This window comes from Rhipicephalus microplus, chromosome 3 (assembly GCF_043290135.1).
Source record: "Rhipicephalus microplus isolate Deutch F79 chromosome 3, USDA_Rmic, whole genome shotgun sequence".
NCBI lineage: Eukaryota > Metazoa > Arthropoda > Arachnida > Ixodida > Ixodidae > Rhipicephalus > Rhipicephalus microplus.
Genome location: NC_134702.1, coordinates 8,720,856 through 8,738,837, shown reverse-complemented (window position 1 = coordinate 8,738,837; position 17,982 = coordinate 8,720,856). Strand labels below are relative to the sequence as shown.

Genomic DNA, 17,982 nt, shown 5'->3' with positions numbered 1-17,982 from the left:
ACCACAAACTTCCAGGGTGTTTCATTAAAGTTATTTGCATGTATCACTCTAAAAAGTTTTCTGGAGGAACTGCGCAGTTACCCCGAAAAGGGCTCTTTGGTCCTCCAAAAGACGAAATGTGCGCAAAAGATTGCAAATGGTACGCTAAGGAGGGCCACTTTCCTCCTCGTGGAGTAACTGATTGATATGTGGGGTTTAACGTCCCAAAACCACCATATGATTATGAGAGACGCCGTAGTGGTGGGCTCCGGAAATTTCGACCACCTGAGGTTCTTTAACGTGCACCCAAATCTGAGTACACGGGCCTACAGCATTTCCGCCTCCATCGGAAATGCAGCCGCCGCAGCGGAGATTTGATCCCGCGACCTGTGGGTCAGCGGACGAGTACCTTGGCCACTAGACCACCGCGGCGGGGCCCTCCTCGTGGAGTAAAGCGCACGTTTTTTGGAGTATCTGCAGGAATGTTCGCGCCGTGTGCAAACGACCCGTCCGTGCCTGCACAAGCCTGTTTACTTTCAGGCGGTGCCGTAGCGTGGTGTGTAGTGGTTAGTGTACGTGAATGCTGACTGAATGGTCGTGAGTTCGAATACCATGTGTTTGCTGCAAATGTTTCCGAAATTTATTTCTGAATGTGATGCTTGCACATTGATTGTACACCTAATTAATCCTTAATGCCTGCACACACTTCGAAAGGCTGGTTAAGTCAAGCCAAACCTTATTTTTCTTTCGCGCAAGATATCTGTTGCTCTTTTAAGGAGTAATCGCGAGAGCGTGGTTACTATTTCGCAGTTACTCCCAAAAGGGTGCAATGAGTGTGGCAGGTTATTTACTCCTCTAAAGGAGCAACCTCAACACCCCTTTTCCTCCTTTACTTAGAGTATGTTCAAGGGATGAGAAAGCGTTTAAGAGAAAAAAATGTCGTTGTAGCCAACATCAACACAAGCGGACGTGCCTTCGTCAAGGCAGTTGCTTTCCTGACAAGAGCAAGTCCTCTTGCGGAAACGTGGGTTACAGCGATATTCATTGTTCAACTACTTACCATCATATAAAACTAGTAGTTCAAGCGCCCTTAAACAACCACCGCTGCAAATAATAGCGTGTCGCACGAAATTCTGGTAGTCTGAACGCCTAGTGCTGTCTGGCATCGTTCACGTGTTTTACGAAGAAATTCTTGGTGAGGAGAATACGGCACATTTAGGAAAGGTGGTGAAGGCGAGAAACAAACCACTCATTCATCTTTCAACTCGACGAGTCCTGTAAGAAATGGGTGGATAGAAAATCCGACGCCGCATCTAATGGTTGAAGCTTTGGGTGACCCGGCTTCATTTCCGTCGTGGCTCGTGGACAAGCTACGAGCGACGTGTTAGATTCCGCGACCGAAAAGTAACTGTGGATGTTCGCGTAAACAGCCACACGTCACACGAGTACGCAGCTGCTTCCGCTACATCGACGGCGAGTCCCTGTTCGCGAGGTCGTAAAATATGTGTAACGGTCTGTGTATATACCTTACATTACCTCCGAAGTCGGCTATTGTCATTTTGTTTTTGTATAAACGGCAAACTAATTAAGCCGGTGTCGCATACTTCATTTCTTTCCGGAGTGACGAGTGGTATAGCGCATACTTGAAATGGCATTTCATTTCTCACTTATGTTTGACAAGAAGAGCACTGCTATAGCCGCTTGGTCTCAGTGTAACAGTGCCTAAGAGTTACGCCACTTTGTTGGAGGTTTGGGTCCCGGTGCGATGATTAGCTACGAGTCTTCCACCGCACTTTTTGGCTAAATATAATATTAAAGCAAAAAAAAGTACGTATAAACCCCCTTTAGCTGGAGCAACGGCCGTGGGAATGTTTAGCCAACAGTCGCGCCCGTTCTCCAAATGCGCCTCAGGCGGCGTCGAAAGACATGGGATGGTCTCTCGACGACCATTCCAATTCCCGGAGCCCCGATTCGGCTTTCAGCTTGCGAACAGCTGGGGCCTCGGTGCTAGCGACGGTCGCCAGCATGAGCTAGCACGATGTTCGCGTCTCCTGGAGTGAGCAGTTGGCTTCTCGCCCCGTCGACAGCTGTGCGCCGCCGCAGTTGCCTGCACGCCGCAGGTCGAGCGACCGCAGCTGTATATACGGTCTCTCCGCCCGCTCCTTTGCGAAGTAGAGTTGGCCGCCAACTCACGCAAGGAACACACAGTGGCGGCCCGCAACCGCGTTTAGGTCACTACCTTGCAAGTTGCAGCCACCAGCATTCGCGCAGGCGACCCGGCCAGGTTGTTCGACTCGATGTCCTTTGAGTTTCCTTGAAACGCTCGCCGCTGCAGTTTCGTTGGCGGCAACACCCGAATTCGAGTTTCGGGACGAAGCTAAGTCCCACGTGAGGCACCCGAAATGTACGAATAAAGCTGCGCAACACGCACACTCTCTGCATGAAGGAGTGTGCACCGGATCAGAGCCCCCGCGTCGGAGAACACCTACTACGTGTGGTGCCGCGAGACCGTGGAGATATGACGCACGTTCGGCTTTAGTCACTAAGGGCCTTGGGCGAAGCTAAATAAGGCCTTCTCCCGGGGGCAATGCCGCGGGGCTGCCTCACGAAAGTCGCCACGAGCAACTAGGTCTCAATTAAGCTTTCTGTCAGTCTTCACGATAGCCGGTACCTTTTTTTCAGTGGATCAATACAGCTAAGCGAGAAGGTCTTTATACGGTGGCTTCGAATGCTGTCTCTCCTTTGTGTTTTGGCTGCGAAGCTCGGCTATTTTACTCTGCACAAAGATGGCAGCACCGCCCAGACCAAGCGCGTGCACCTACCCGGCGCGCATTTTCAAAACAACGCTCGATTCGTCGACGACGCGCTCGTGTGACGGGCCTCGGCGCGTTTCCGCAAACAATGTCACGCGATCTCACAGAAGCTCAATGACGTTCGTAGGGCCCAGCTCTTATTTTTGGTTCATGCTCAATCCGGGGCAAGGTTTGGCTGATGGACTCTCTCTTTCCTGCATTCCTCTTTCTCAGCACGTGGTGCGTCGCGGCTGCGTTGCATGCCGAAACCTCCCGCGCATCGTGCATTTTTAGCGCAGCTTCAGGCCGCCAGATTACGTCACGAGAACCCTCTCGACGTCTGTCGGCCGTCTGCAGTTCTCGCTCTCTTAGCTTCTTGTGGGGCAATGCGCTTCTCTGTCTGCCGCCAATGGCGCTCTTTTTTATTTTTTTATTTATTGGTACCTCAAGGGTCCCGAGGGACATTACCTGAGGAGTGGGTATCATAAGTAACGAGAAAACGATAAACAATATAACAAGAAACATCAATAACACTAAAATACAAAATGTAGATACAAATGGCGGGAATAAAAATAAGCCAATCCATTTCACAAAGGCAAGTCCGAAGGCATCAATTCATGTATGTTCGATAGCCCCGTCGGGGTGGTCTAGTGGCTAAGGTACTCGGCTGCTGACCCGCAGGTCGCGGGATCAAATCCCGGCTGCGGCGGCTGCATTTCCGATGGAGGCGGAAATGTTGTAGGCCCGTGTGCTCAGATTTGGGTGCACGTTAAAGAACCCCAGGTGGTCGAAATTTCCGGAGCCCTCCACTACGGCGTCTCTCATAATCATATAATTGTTTTGGGACGTTAAACCCCACATATCAATCATGTATGTTCGATAGTATATCGGAAACGTGTTGCATCACGGACAAGTGCAACATCTTTTGGAAGGCCCTTCCAGTCTCGGGCAGTCCTGACGAAGAATGACTGATGGAATGTAGTGGTGCGGGTACGGGGTGGAATTACTGCGTACGGGGTGGAATTACTGTGGCGGCATGCAAAAGCGTTGCGCTATGCATACACAAACGGAGCATGTGGGCGTCTAGCAGGCAACAAGAACACAGTACGCCCTACGCGTGACAGAGGTACCAGCATACAAGCACCGGTAACCAGGTTTAATGTAGGCATAGGCGAGAGCCAATGTCGTAGCCAGGGGGTGGCACACCGGGCCCATGCCCTCTACAAATTCTTTTTCGTCATGGTTCCACGAACCACCAGTGTTCGTCAGGGGCAGTAGTTATCCCAGCAAGAGGTGTTACCATCAGCTTTAGGACTGACCACTCCACGGCATCTACAGCAGCGGAACTAGCTGCTTTGCGTGCTGCACTTTGTGTGGTCAATCGGGAACCACCGCAACAATGGTCGATTTTCAGCGACTCAAGGGCTGCCCTACAATCTGTGCTCTCAGCACTGCGTCGCGGCCCATACGAACAGCTTGTTTTCGAAATTCGATGCCTTCTCCACACTTTACTCGAGAAAGGGCATCATGTGACGCTTCAATGACTGCCAAGTCATTGCGGCATCATAGGAAACGAACATGCCGATACTGCCGCGCGGGCAGCCCTTGAAGGAACACGAAAAGAAGCCATACCACTTTCGAGGACTGATGCTGCCAGTAATCTTCGACGACTTGCGCGTGAAATCACGTTTTCACTATGGTGCCCACCAAGCATCGATACGAATCGTCAACACCACCTGTCCTATTTGATGGATCTGCGCATGCCCACTGGACTCGACCGAAGAGAAGCCACCCTATTTCATCGCGTATGGCTAGGAGTGGCATTTACAAAATCTTACTCCTTTGTCATAGGAATGGCCGACAACGCTCTCTGCGATGCCTGTCATTGCGAAGAGACGCTACACCACATCCTGTGTGACTGTCCATTGTATGAAATCCAGAGACAGTCACTGGCGTCTGCTTTTGCGCGCATCGACAACAGCCAAATATCTGTGGACACTATTCTGTCAAGTGCCCGAGAGAAGACACTGCAACAGAAGGCGACGAAAGCTCTGTTGAAATTCCTACGCGACACCGACTTGAACAAGCGACTGTAACAGCAATGTCACACACCGCGAAAGACAAGACTGGACTATGACTGAGTGTGCGCGCATGTGCTGCCAAATGTGCTGTTTCTATCTTCCCTCTCTGCTCTCTTTCATCTCCCCCATCCCTCCCCCATGCGCAGGGTAGCAAACCGGCTGCCTATAGGCTGGTTAACCTCCTTGCCTTTCTTTTCCCTCTATTTTCCTTTTCGTCATGGCATACTGGCATACATAGCGAAAAATGATAATTTGAGGGTCCTCCCCCCCCCCCCCCTCCCTCCGAAAAACATTTCTGCCAACGCCCCTGGCGTGAGCACGGGGAAGGGGGGAACGTCCATTCGGGAAGAGGTAACCACGAGAGTCACACTCTTAAGTCCAAGATATATGTATATTACTTAATCTGCAGCACTGACTGCGTAACGGGACACTGTAATAGAAGATGCTCAAGTGTGTCGTCGGAGCCGCAAGAACCGCACAACGGACTGTCACGCCGATCGCCAAACCTACGTGCTGTGTGAAAAACGCTTTCCTGCAGAAAGTAATGTTGTTGTCATTGGCAGTGCCAAATTACGAAATTTGGGAACCACTGAAAAGAGATTCTTTAAGCTGATACTATCTTGCAGGCTCGAAAACATATTTTTTTTTTTTATTGGCATGAAGTGTCGGCTCACAAACAAGGCGCCGGCTACTCCTTAACCCTCAGAGGTGTCTAAAATTTCTCAACGTAACAAATCCACAGCAGATACAATAGAAATCTTAGCATAACAGTCAATACATAACAAATCAAAACGACATATTCAACAATCACATACATGTGTCCTTACAGTGGTGCTAAATAAATTCTGAGACAAAAAGCTGTGCCAAGACACTCTGACTACTGTAAACTTTGGCCATTACAGCATGAGAGATGTCCCAGCCCCCTTTCAGAATACATAATAAAACATAACCAAATAAAATTAAACAAATTGAAACTCCGAGAAACAATAAAGTGGGACACTCAGTCTAGATTGATAAATTATTGTGTAAAAACTCTACGCTCTTACTTTCACCATTATAGGTTCATAATAGAGGGGAAAATGAAGCTCGAAATTTCTGTATTAAGCTTCGCGCAAAAATATCTGCTGCTTAACGTCAGCGCGACATCTTTAAAGCGTTTTTTTTTTGTATTTCGGTCCAATCGACTCAACTAAATTTTATGAAAAGTGGCACAGTCAAACCCGCGCATTTTCATCATCATCATCATGTCTGCACCCACCTGAGGGCAAAGGCCACTCCCATTATCCGACAATCAACCCGGTCTTATGCTTTCCGTTGCCACGTTATCCCTACGAACTTGTTAAGCTCATCGGCCCACTTAATTTCTGTCTCCCTTTGGTACGTTTGCTTTCTCTGGAAATCCATTCATCTACCCTTAAAGACCAGTGGTTATCCTGCCTACGTGCTACGTGCCCGGCCCATCTTCATTTGTTCTTCTTGATTTCAACTATGATATCCAACCCTGCTGTGTTTCCTGACCCACTCTGCCCTCTTCTTGTCTGTTAACGTTGCACCTATCATTTTTCTTTTCATCGCTCATTGCGTCGTCCTCAATTTAATCCGAACCCTCTCTGTAAGCAAAAAAAAAAAGTGAGGGGGAGCATTACTTTCACATAGCACGCAATTCGATATAAAGCTTTTACAAAAATTACCGTCTTTTTGATACGCAAGGTGGCTTTACGGCACTGGTTTACAACGTTGCAAAAAAGGCGGCTTCACGGCAATACCCGTGGATTGTTCTTTTGAAGACTCTTCTTACGCTGTTTTTAGTAGGAGTTGCAGATTACATGCAGGCCTAGGTTGTACGTGAACAATACGCTATCGATATAAATAGCGTATGGAATACAGTCCTGCTTTTTACTTTCTGAATAATGAATTATGGGAATATATCAGCGTTGAAAATAGTCTCCCATCGTTTTTGTTTTGTTTCTTTGTTATTTGTTTAGCGAAGCAAACGGGGACCACGCACGATGAGCCGACGGGCGCGGGAACGATAAATCGTGAAAGAAAGCACGTTATGGCAAGCGGTAGGCTCTACTCGATCCAGGCGGCAACCTCCCAATCATACCACTCGCTCTCCCAAATTCATGCGGGAAGACTTCCCTTTCGAGAGCAAGTGACAATTTTCTAGGGCGCTTAGCGTTGCCCGATTTTTTATGTATGAAGCGTCCAGGGTCATCCACATCTTTTGTGAACACCTTTTTGCTATCCATGACTTCGTAGAAGCTGATGTTTCATACGAAAATTGTAAAATTACTATTACATTCGTCGACATCATGATTGAGCGTCAAAGAATGAACATTACTCTCGTGAAGTATAATAAACGTCCTACTTTTACTGGCTTGAATGCTAGTGACGTGCTACTCACCGTAGGTGCATGTTGTCGACCCTAAATCATTTTAGCCAGATAGAAAACTACATAGGTCCCCCAGGAAACCGTCAAAACATGTTACATCCCCAGAGAGAGTGTGCAGGAACTTAAAGGTGGCGTCTCCGCCTGCATTCTTCTTTTTGCGTGCTTTCTCGCTGACCTGGCGTCTTATTTCAGACGCAGTTGTGATTTTACTGATAGTTAAGGTTAACAGCGCCGAAATAATAGCTCTGTCAACTCACTAGTACGAGAAAAAAATTGTTGATCTCTGTAATGCCACTTTAACTATGATTCGGGGCCGTATGCGCAAGTACTCATGCCTGAATATGTAGATAATGCTGTAGGCCCAGAAATTCTGTACTCAGTCCTAAATGTCATGCTCAATTTGCCGACAGCACATAACGCACAGAGACTGGGCCGTTATATATTACGATTATTTGTCGGTATAGCGCGAAGCAAGCTCCGAACAGGGCGTTCTAGGTAGTCCGTGGACTGCGCGTGGCTATAAAAGGAAGAGCTCCCATAAAATTGCTCGTAAAATACCTCCTATATAAGTGTCGGCGTGACGTCACGTAAGATCACGCCATATACGCTAAGCGCGAAAACACCCATTCACATGGTAGAGGTACCAACTGCACTGTGCATCGCTCTCAAAAGCCCATTGAAGACATCGCACTCACGACAATGGCGTTGTTGCGCGTCCTGTGTACTGAAACAATGGCAGCGCCTTCAAAGCACCGTCACTGTCATTGTGGCCGCAGCTGTAAGACACTTGTTCGCCGTCTGTGTTGCCTCAGCGCAAGAATCAAGTGCAATCTCTTCGTGGACAGGCGGGGTGTAGCCGATGGATTCGAATGTGTTCGAATTTAGATTCGAATTTTCGAATGTTCGATTCAATTCGAATGTTCGTTTTGAATTTTGCACGAAAAAACTAAACAAAGATCACAGCATATCCACGGTGTGAACGATGATGAGTGGGGTGAAGCGTTCATTCGTCCATCCATACGTCCGTCTGGATTGTAGGTACGAACGTATACGTACCTACGATCTGAAGGCGAGCATCGTGACCACTCGGCTATACGGGCACGAGTAGAGTGAAACATAGTATAGTATAGCAAGTGACTGAGAAAGGCAAGTGAAACAGGCAGAGAAGGAGGAACAATAGCGAAGTGTATCATACAAATAAACAAAAGCAGTCGAGAAATGCATAGACATAAAGCAATATTTGGTATGATATATATTATCTGCATCAGCCACAATGGCCAAGAGGCCTACACGGCTGTGGTGGTTGACAGCCAGGGAGAAGTACGGGACGCCCTGATTATACTCACTAAGGATTCCACGGTTGCGGAACAAGCCGCGATTGCTTTAGCTATCAGGAACAAAAAATGGTCATACGTCTATAGCGACTCCAAAGCAGCAATTAAGAGCTTCTACAAGGGCTATGTCGCTGGGACTGCGGTTAAACTTATGAACAAAGTCAATGCTATCGATACTGTAATTCGATGGTTTCCTTTTCTATTTCTATGGAAAGAAAGAAAGGAAGAGGAAAAGAAAGAAAGGGAAGGATATTCGTTCGCACGCATTTACCCGATAGGGTTAGTGCGCTCCAGATTTTATTCACTATCTACAACAGAAACACGTCAATGATAGCCTTATTCACCCACTCATGTCCGATTTTACATATTTTGTTTATCGCGGAGAGAGAATAGGATTATACAAAAAAGGCCCACTACCATTCCGGGGGCTATAAAGATAAGTTATTCACTTACAATGACATCACAAAAAAATTATTACTTTGGGCGTAGGCAATTTCCACTGCCACACGCAAAATTGAACAGGGCTCAGGCAGTCACGCTACGTTTACTGCTAACCGAAACTTGCCCCACTCCGTATTTTCTACATAAAATTCTCCCTGACAGTGAAATTCAAGACAAGTGTGACGCGTGCGATGGCATCATTGGGATCAGACACATGCTGGCGGGCTGTCCCGCGACTCTCGCCGACCCCGAAGAACGACGGCTTTACTGGCAGACGATGGTGCGAAGTGCGTCTTATCAAGACCAACTACGGGCAGTCCAGAAGGTCAACGATGACGCCACAAGGCTCGGCCTGACGGTACCGACGTGGACGCGGCCCGCCTCGGTCTGAAAAGACCGGGCTTCAGGACACAAATAAAGTTTTGTGAATGAATGAATGAACCGCCAAGTGTGACGAGGATTATTGATGAGGTTCATGGACGCGATGGGGTTGTGTGTTGATGAAGAGTGGCCGTGTGGTCAAGCTCTGGAAGCACCGCAAACAGCGCAAGATTTCGCGCCATCGCACCCCACCTTTTGGTCGTCTTCATCCATGGGTGCATACCCATTGATGCATCTGCTATAATAACACTATACAGCGCCAGCAAGAAATAGAAATACAAAGAAAAAAATATACATAAAAAAATAGAGTGTAGAGAGCAAAACAAAGAAAAAATCGGGAAAGAAAGAGAAAAGTATAGAAACAAAGAAGGCCGCCCACCTCCACGCTTCTTTCAGGCTTGGTACCATTAGTGCGAGGCTGCCTGAATGTTCTTAATTGCGCAGTTTTTGCAAGGTCTTTGCCTAAGGCACCACCAACTTAGACACTTCAGGTTCCTCCTTAAAGAAAGAAAGGAGGTAGGAGGAGGGAGGTGACGCATCATAATATAAACGGACGGTAGCACAGATGCACCGTTTTTCGTGGGCAGGAACCTTACGATGCTGACGCATTATAAAGGTAACTCGCTATCGACGTAATTTTCGAACGCTCATTCTTCAGTTATTTATTCACAAAAACGTTGCGTGCACCGCAGCAGGGACGATCGATCAGAGTCGGTTGTGTCCGTTCGGCCTTGAGAGAACCCTGCGCTAATGTTAATCTCGCTTAGCACCAACGTCCCATCTGATGAGGCTTAGAACCCACGCTGTGTTTCAATAAATTAACAACAAACCTTGCTCAATTTTTTCCAGCCCCACACACCGACGTGGTTGGGTAGTTTGAGCCTCAAGCCAATCTGTCTGTTCTATACCTGCCACGGCAGCGGCATTTCGATACATGTGAATGAAAAAAAGCAAAGAAAAAAGCTCGGGCGTCGAAACTTATATAGGTGCAATTTAGAAGAAAATCAAATTGTGGAATTTACGCACAACATATTTTTAACTTATTTAACACTATCGGCGAGTTAAACGCTACAAATTAGTTATTGGTATCTTATGCTCCTCCCTATCACACATGCACACACGCACACATCGTATTTTTCGTTTCTTTATTTGTATGTGTGTAAGTAATTGCAGATAATTACAGGTCGCCATAAACCACACCTAAATCATCATTACGGCCTATTCTCAATCCTATATTGCGGCAGTTGTTTGGTCGTGAATTTCTTTGTATTTTCAGTGGCGTATAGTAAAGGTGGGGAGGGGGAGAGGTTCAACCCCCCTCCAAAATTTTTCAATTCTGCGTGTGTGTAAATTAAACACCCGCACACATACAAACGCTTGAAAAAAACATGAATAAGGTATGGTTGAAACCACCCTCCGCCGCCGAAAAAAAATTCTGGGAACGCTGCTTCTTTCTTTCTTTCTTTCTTTGTTTGTTTCTTTCTTTCTTTCTTTCTTTCTTTCTTTCTTTCTTTCTTTCGTTCTTCCTTTCTTTCTTTCTTCCTTTCTTTCTTTCCTTCTTTCTTTTTTTCTTCATTTCTTTCTTTCCTTCTTTCTTTCTTTCTTCCTTTCTTTCTTTCCTTTTTTCTTTCTTTCTTCCTTTCTTTCTCTCTTTCCTTCTTCCTTTCTCTCTCTCTTTCTTTCTTTCGTGAAATTCCGTAGCAACTGCAGAAGCGACCACACTGTTGTATTTCTTCTTTCCCCAACAACTAGTCTACCAACTTTTCCCAGACAGTAGATGTCATTACGACGGCGTTGCACAAAAGCTCACGAGCACACATCGCCTAACGAAGTAGAGGAGGAGCGATTTCATCACCCAAGAAAGTTCTCGTATTAGTACGAGTTATTTGCAGAGGAAAACAACAACAGCAACCACATCTACGAGCCGTGGGTTGACCACGCAGTACTGCAGACGCAGTCTTTTTTTTTTATTCGTCCTTTCTGTTGAGGTAAAAAATACATTACCAAAATGTAATAGGCTTTTCCTGACAGCTGAAAGTTCGGGTCGCTATATAAGACGTATATAAAACACTTAAAAAGGAACGCACAGACGCACGCTGTGTGTGTGTGTGTGTGTGTGTGTGTGTGTGTGTGTGTGTGTGTGTGTGTGTGTGTGTGTGTGTGTGTGTGTGTGTGTGTGTGTGTGATCATACTTTGCATGGATCTCTAGACATGGTTTCTGAGAGATAATATAATCTGAGAGATAATATAACGACCCAATCAGGGTTTTTCGCAATGTTGAAATTCCACCGGAGGAGCCAAAAGCTTTCTTCTTTTTCCTATCGTCAAACCTCATCATTGATATGACAGTCAGTGTTTAAATATTGCCGGCGTCTGCGTACGCTGAGATTATTTCATGTCTGATCACAATTAAGGCCTGAGTTGGTGCGCTGCAGCCAAGGCATCAATAACGAGAAAACCGGTTCGATGCTGACCTCAGCTACGCTCTTTTCTCTGAGGGTTGATATGTAAAAAAGAAAGCTTGAAAAGCATAAAAAAGTAAAGATATGTAAATATCGTCTTATATGATGCACTTGTGGTGCAGTTCTAACGAGGTGAAATTTACCATCTTGTGTTCCTAGATATGGTAACTGTATCGACTTCGCGTCCTGTTCTGTTAACATGTGTTCCCGTTTGCGAGGGTAACAAGGGTGGCTTCGCCCAAAAAACAAACGACATTTAAACAGGCTCTACCACCATTGCCAGCTGAAGATGATAATAATAATAAAAAAGCTCTGATCTTCTGGTCGATAAAGCCGAACTTAAATTGACCCAGTTGGATTAAACAAGCACTTTTGTGCGGTCGACACAAATCAAACTAGATATGCCAGCACGTTTAACTCGATACGGCTAGAGCGTTGGTGCTTGCGCTGTAAATATACACGCAGTGCTGACTTCTAACCTGTCTCTAGCTTTAGGTGAAAAATTGACGCGTCGCTTATATTTCTCCCGTAACCTGATGTGATGTACTTGTAGCAACTGCAACATACGTCTTTTGTTTTTTCCAGCTAACAATGCACCAACTCTCCCAAATCAAAGTCCTGCTAGTAAAGGGACGCTTGCACGCGCGCCTTCTCGTTGCGTGTGCATCCAAGCGTGCCTTGTAGGCGCCCACCACATGCCGTGTGGTGTCTACGTGCCGCGCCATACAGTGACGCACCACGGGCACTCAGACTCCACGTATATAGGATTGCTGTCGGAGAACATGCCATCGGTTTAAATAAGCCCCGCTGCTTCAAGATTTGGCTCTCCTCCTATCAGCGCCCATCCCAGCTCTTATTTCCGTCCAAGGTCGGGGTCCCAGTCTCTAAGAGCGGCGGTTTATTTAGAACAATCCCGCGCAGCGCCGCCGACGCCAGGAGCAGTGCGACAGGTCGCGGCGCTGCTCATAATGGCCGCTCGTCATCACCCACGTCGTCCGACAAAGCCCTCTTGCTGTTCGGGCGACCACGTCAGTTTTTAGGAGCGAAGCTCCTTAAGGCGTGGGCTGTGCGTCCCCTGTATGTAGCCACCTCTCGTTCAGTTCTAAGTATTACGCTAGCCACCGCCCGATCTAAAGGGTACAGCCATATCCATCCGTCCATCCATCCATCCGTCCGTCCATCCATCCATCCATCCATCCATCCATCCATCCATCCATCCATCCATCCATCCATCCATCCATCCATCCATCCATCCATCCATCCGTCCGTCCGTCCGTCCGTCCGTCCGTCCATCCATCCATCCGTCCGTCCGTCCGTCCGTCCGTACGTCCAAAAGATGCAAGATGTTATAAACTAGACGGCGGTACGTGTAGTTGATTATGAAAGATGCGAGGTGTTATAAAATAGGAATGATGCCACATATGGCGCGTGTCATCGTTCGATATAGTGTGGCGACGTACGCTAGGGGGAGCGTTGCAATAAAATCGAGTGGGCAAAATGTACGGAGGATTCATGGTTTACCAGGTTTACCTCCGGAGCTTCGCCCACTCATCATCATTCACTTCGTGGATATGGCGGCATTTTTTTTTTCGAGAACACCTGAAGGATAGCGGGGATTCATGCGCTCAAAGGCATGTAACAACTTGCCTACCTGGCCGAAACCCTCAGATGCCTCTTCTATCGTGAAAATACAGTTGCTGGTGTCACCATCCTGTGACTTCGGCGACCGATCTGAAAATGCTAACGTGATGGCATCACTATATGACGTTGTGTAACGTCTCGTCACATGATGACACTATCCCATGACATCGTAACTTGGTCAAAGGTCGGCCCGATCACCGAAATGGTGCAAGACAGCGTAAGCTGTCGAAAGCATTTGGAGGTGTGAACGGGGGCAAGTATTAGTACATCCACTGATGAAAAAAAGAAGATGGCTTTGGTCTTCGAGTTCTGTTTGGAAAATGCATTGGGGAACGTGTGAGTTTCTGGAACTTTTACGCCAAGGACTTTTTCTTCTGACATGACCAATTTTAGGACCTCACCGATGGAACTGCTAACACAGAATAAGCTTCATTTCCTAATCGGAGCTTATAGTACAGTCATAGTGCGTCACCGAGGCGTCTCGCTCTGCGTTCTAATGTAGTCGGGGGTCTGCCCATAGTACCGGAGCCAGCCACTGTCTTGGGGAGATGTCAAGTAGAAGAGCCCGTGTGGTTAACAGGAGCATATATTAACATTATATACAGGTTTAAGGTAGCGTAATGCCGCCTGTTTGAGTATCTCGGCACTCGTGTAACACGGGATAAGGGAACGCGTAACAGAGAACGAGGAAAAGGTACGCCAAGTTCGTTCCATGGCGAGGGAGGAAACACTGCACAATACACCAAGCGCACCACACAGAGTAGCGAGAAGACGCTAGCTCCTATACGTGCAAATCAACACTATAGTCCGTTGCAGTGATGAGTGTGCAGCGCCGGGCAAACCACGGTTTTCGGAAACGGTGGTATGAAGGTACCACGGAAAACGTTGGAAATGCACCCCAGCACGCATCCTACGTCCTTGGCTTATCGTTCGCTGGACTCTGACGAATAAAGATGCGAATAGATGACCACCGTTTCCCAGCCGTTTTGACTGCAAACAGCCCTTCTTCGGCCGTCAGTCGGTCGGGCATGTTCGAAGGGTTCTACGAGAGGAGACGACTGCGCTGCAGAATTTGCAGTACGGCTTCCGTGTCGTCGCCGCTTTAGGGTTAACTTCTGAGAGCGCTGTCCCGCAGGCATCTCACGTCCAAGCGGTGCCACGCCAGAGACGCCGATCATAACAGTTCCTACTGCGGCGTCAGTTGTAATCTCTTATTCACTTGGCACGTAGTTTGCTTTTCTGCAGTGCTTGTTCGTTTAGTGGTCGAGCCCGCCAGCTCAAGGCAGAGGGTGATTTTTTTATTGAGCGACACACACACACACACACACACACACACACACACACACACACACACACACACACACACACACACACACACACACACACACCCACACACACACACACCCACACACACACACACACACACGCACGCACGCACATGCGCACACACACACTAGAGGATATATATACATATACAACTTCTGAGGCTGCCAAGAGAGAGAAAAATGAAAATGAAAACGATGGGATGACGTGCTGTTCATTGTGCACCCCCCCCCCCCACACACACACACACTCTGCTTTCCTGAAGTAAAGATGGGAAGTATAAGATATTTCAATGAAACATCAGGGGACTTCGGCCGACATTACTGTGAAAAACTTACGTGGCTCTAACTAAGTTAGCGTGTGGTGCATACTTATTCTCCCTCTTGCCTTTTATTCCTCCCTCTTGCGCCACCTCTGCGTATGCCTTATCTACCGTAAGAAAAGAGAAATGTCATTTTGAAGTGGAGCACGCGGCGAGTCTTGGCACGTTGCCGACAGGGGGCGTGACGGGTCCCGACAGCGTGAAGGGCGAGACTGATCGAGAACGGAGGAGACGGCCCGCCGGCTGTTCTCCTAAATGCCTCGCTACAGCGTCGCCGACTGATTGTAATCCCCGTTTACGCGAATGCCCTCTTAACGCGTTCCTCGTACGCTACACGCCATTGCTGTATAAAGACAAGGCGAAGGTAATCACCCCCAGATACGAAGCCGTTAAACAGCTCGCACGGTATTCCATTGAACAGCCACCTTGCTGGGCTCATTGAATATTTACCTTGCATTGAATGCAATTACCAGACGTGCAGTGGTCGGTGAGCACCGGTGTTAGAGCACGATCAGTGGTGCCGTCAGGGCGATCGATTTCATAGAAAATCTGGCGCTGGGAAAAACGTGTAAATCAGAAAACTCAGTAAGTTAGACAGTAGCAATGAAAACGAAACTATATAGATGCATCTGTAACGATAAATGAGACCGACGCCACGGCTGCCCTATCTTCTTCCCTTTAATGAAACGCCTTGATCCCCCTGATTATGATTCCCATTGCCCTAGATGCGGCCGTCGTCTTCTTTTATATTCAACTCATTCACTCCCGCGCCAAATAGTAGACATGCTTAGTCGAAACACGAGCATTGACAGTGCTTAGAATCTTCAAATGGCTTGCATTGAATTAACTAGTGACCGGTTCGGGTGGTCGCTAAAGTTGCTACAGTTATCAGGGGCTGCGCTATGTCATCTGGCGATGTCCCGCTTTCTCTTCTCGCTCATTATGGTCTCCTTGGCGGAAACTACCAACAGATTGCTGCATCCAGGCCTCGCAAATCCTTGTATAGAAGTCATAACGAAGTTTCATCGAGCGAGTAAGTAAGTACACAGCTGGCGGTCTCAAGAGCATAGCTTGAATGATCAGGATTTAGCATATTTGAAGCTGCCTTCGTTGCAGTAGTTTACAGTTGCGCTTCATGTTCTTGCTACTTCAAAATGCTGTGCCTACAGGGCCGGTGTCGCGAGGCAAAAATTTCTACCACTGGCCTCGCGAGTTTCCAAGGTGTCATTGGCGAGAAAATATTGCGATGGGTGGAGGTACGCGGTTGGCTATAGTATGTGGGCCTTCGGTGCTTTCCCCTCTACGTGAACGTCCAAGCATCACGAACTCCTGGCCGTCATCGTGAAGGGCGATTCAGGACGGAGATGAAGAAGACGTGACGGCTCCCGTCTCGCGAGCCTCCAGATGATCTCTGCGCTTGGCTGCTCTGTCAAGATATACGTCGTTGACCTCCATGCATGGACTGCCTTGCCTTGCTGATCTCAAGCCATCATCGTGAAGGGCGAGTTAGGACGGAGCCGAAGTAGACTTGAGGGCCCCCGTCTCGCGATCCTACGGACGATGCCTGCACTCGCGTCATTCCATAGGTGCTCCTAGTGGTCTTAGTTCTAGCCGGAGTCGGGGTCCCGGGTTTCACGGTACCATAAAGAATGTCGCGTAATAACTCCATGTTTATTCGACTGTTCTTGTCCTTGTTCACCTATTGTCTGTGGTGCATATCCACGGTGGGGGATTGGCAATAATTGAGGTTATATAATAAAAAATACTGATCATGCCTAAACGTTTTCCTTCTTCTATTTCAAGTCTCCTTTTTGTTGCTGAGCGTCCGCAATCATCAGCGACAGGCTCTCCCCTTATTCTTTCTCCAGAGAAGCGTAGCCAGTCGGATATCATCAGACCGGTCTGATGAAGATCGGTCTCCGATCGAAACGTCACAAATAAACAGTTTTTTTTGAAGCGTACGTTTATTTATTTTTTCTATTTCTACGGAAAGAAAGAAAGAAAGAAAGAAAGAAAGAAAGAGAAAACGAAAGAAAAGGAAGGATATTCGTTCGCACGCATTTTCCCGATAGGGTTAGTGCGCTCCAGATTTTATTCACTATCTACAACAGAAACACGTCAATGATAGCCTTATTCACCCACTCATGTCCGATTTTACATATTTTGTTTATCGCGGAGAGAGAATAGGATTATACAAAAAAAAGGCCACATAGGGTGCTGTGGGTCCATGCGTTTCTTTTTTTTCCAGTCTTGGTCATTATTTGCGCTAAAAGAAATAACATACTCATGATGTGTTAGCAGCAAGCTGGTATTGCAACTTTTGGTCGGTCCATATTTTACTGCGTGGGGCTGGAACGTACAAATTTAAGGGCTCTTTTTTATTTTTTGGACATAATATAATGAGAACTCATTAATATTGAACAAGTGTCTGCTAGTTTTCATTAATACTGAGTAGTATTAGCATGCATTCAGCTCTGCTCGTATATTGCGGAACCTTTAAGAGATACTCTTGTTTTCTTCCTCTATCTTTGGCTGTGAATTCTGTGATGTTCAAGTGACAAGTTGAAGGAGTGGCTGTAATGCTGCCTACCCGACACGCCCACGGTCATGTACTTATAGTATACCGGTTTGCGTTGGAAGCCTTTCCACCGGCTCGCTAATCGCCTTGTCAAGCCCTCAAGGTCCACCAGCGACGGGCCAAAAAACGGGCATATTGTGTCAATGCCACCACTGACGTTAACCTTGCTTCATTCATTCTTCGTTCGTCACTTTTAATCTTTAACCCGCATAAACCAATGTCTTCTCTTTACCCGCTTTCGTTTAAATGCGGT

At 47.2% G+C, this 17,982-nt stretch overlaps 1 protein-coding gene across 1 annotated transcript in view; it reads left to right on the top strand.

Moving 5' to 3' along the window:
• Window positions 1-17,982, top strand: part of LOC119183081 (solute carrier family 2, facilitated glucose transporter member 1-like) — an 89,427-nt gene that overhangs the window by 12,334 nt on the left and 59,111 nt on the right. The gene's annotated exons all lie outside the window — the stretch shown is intronic.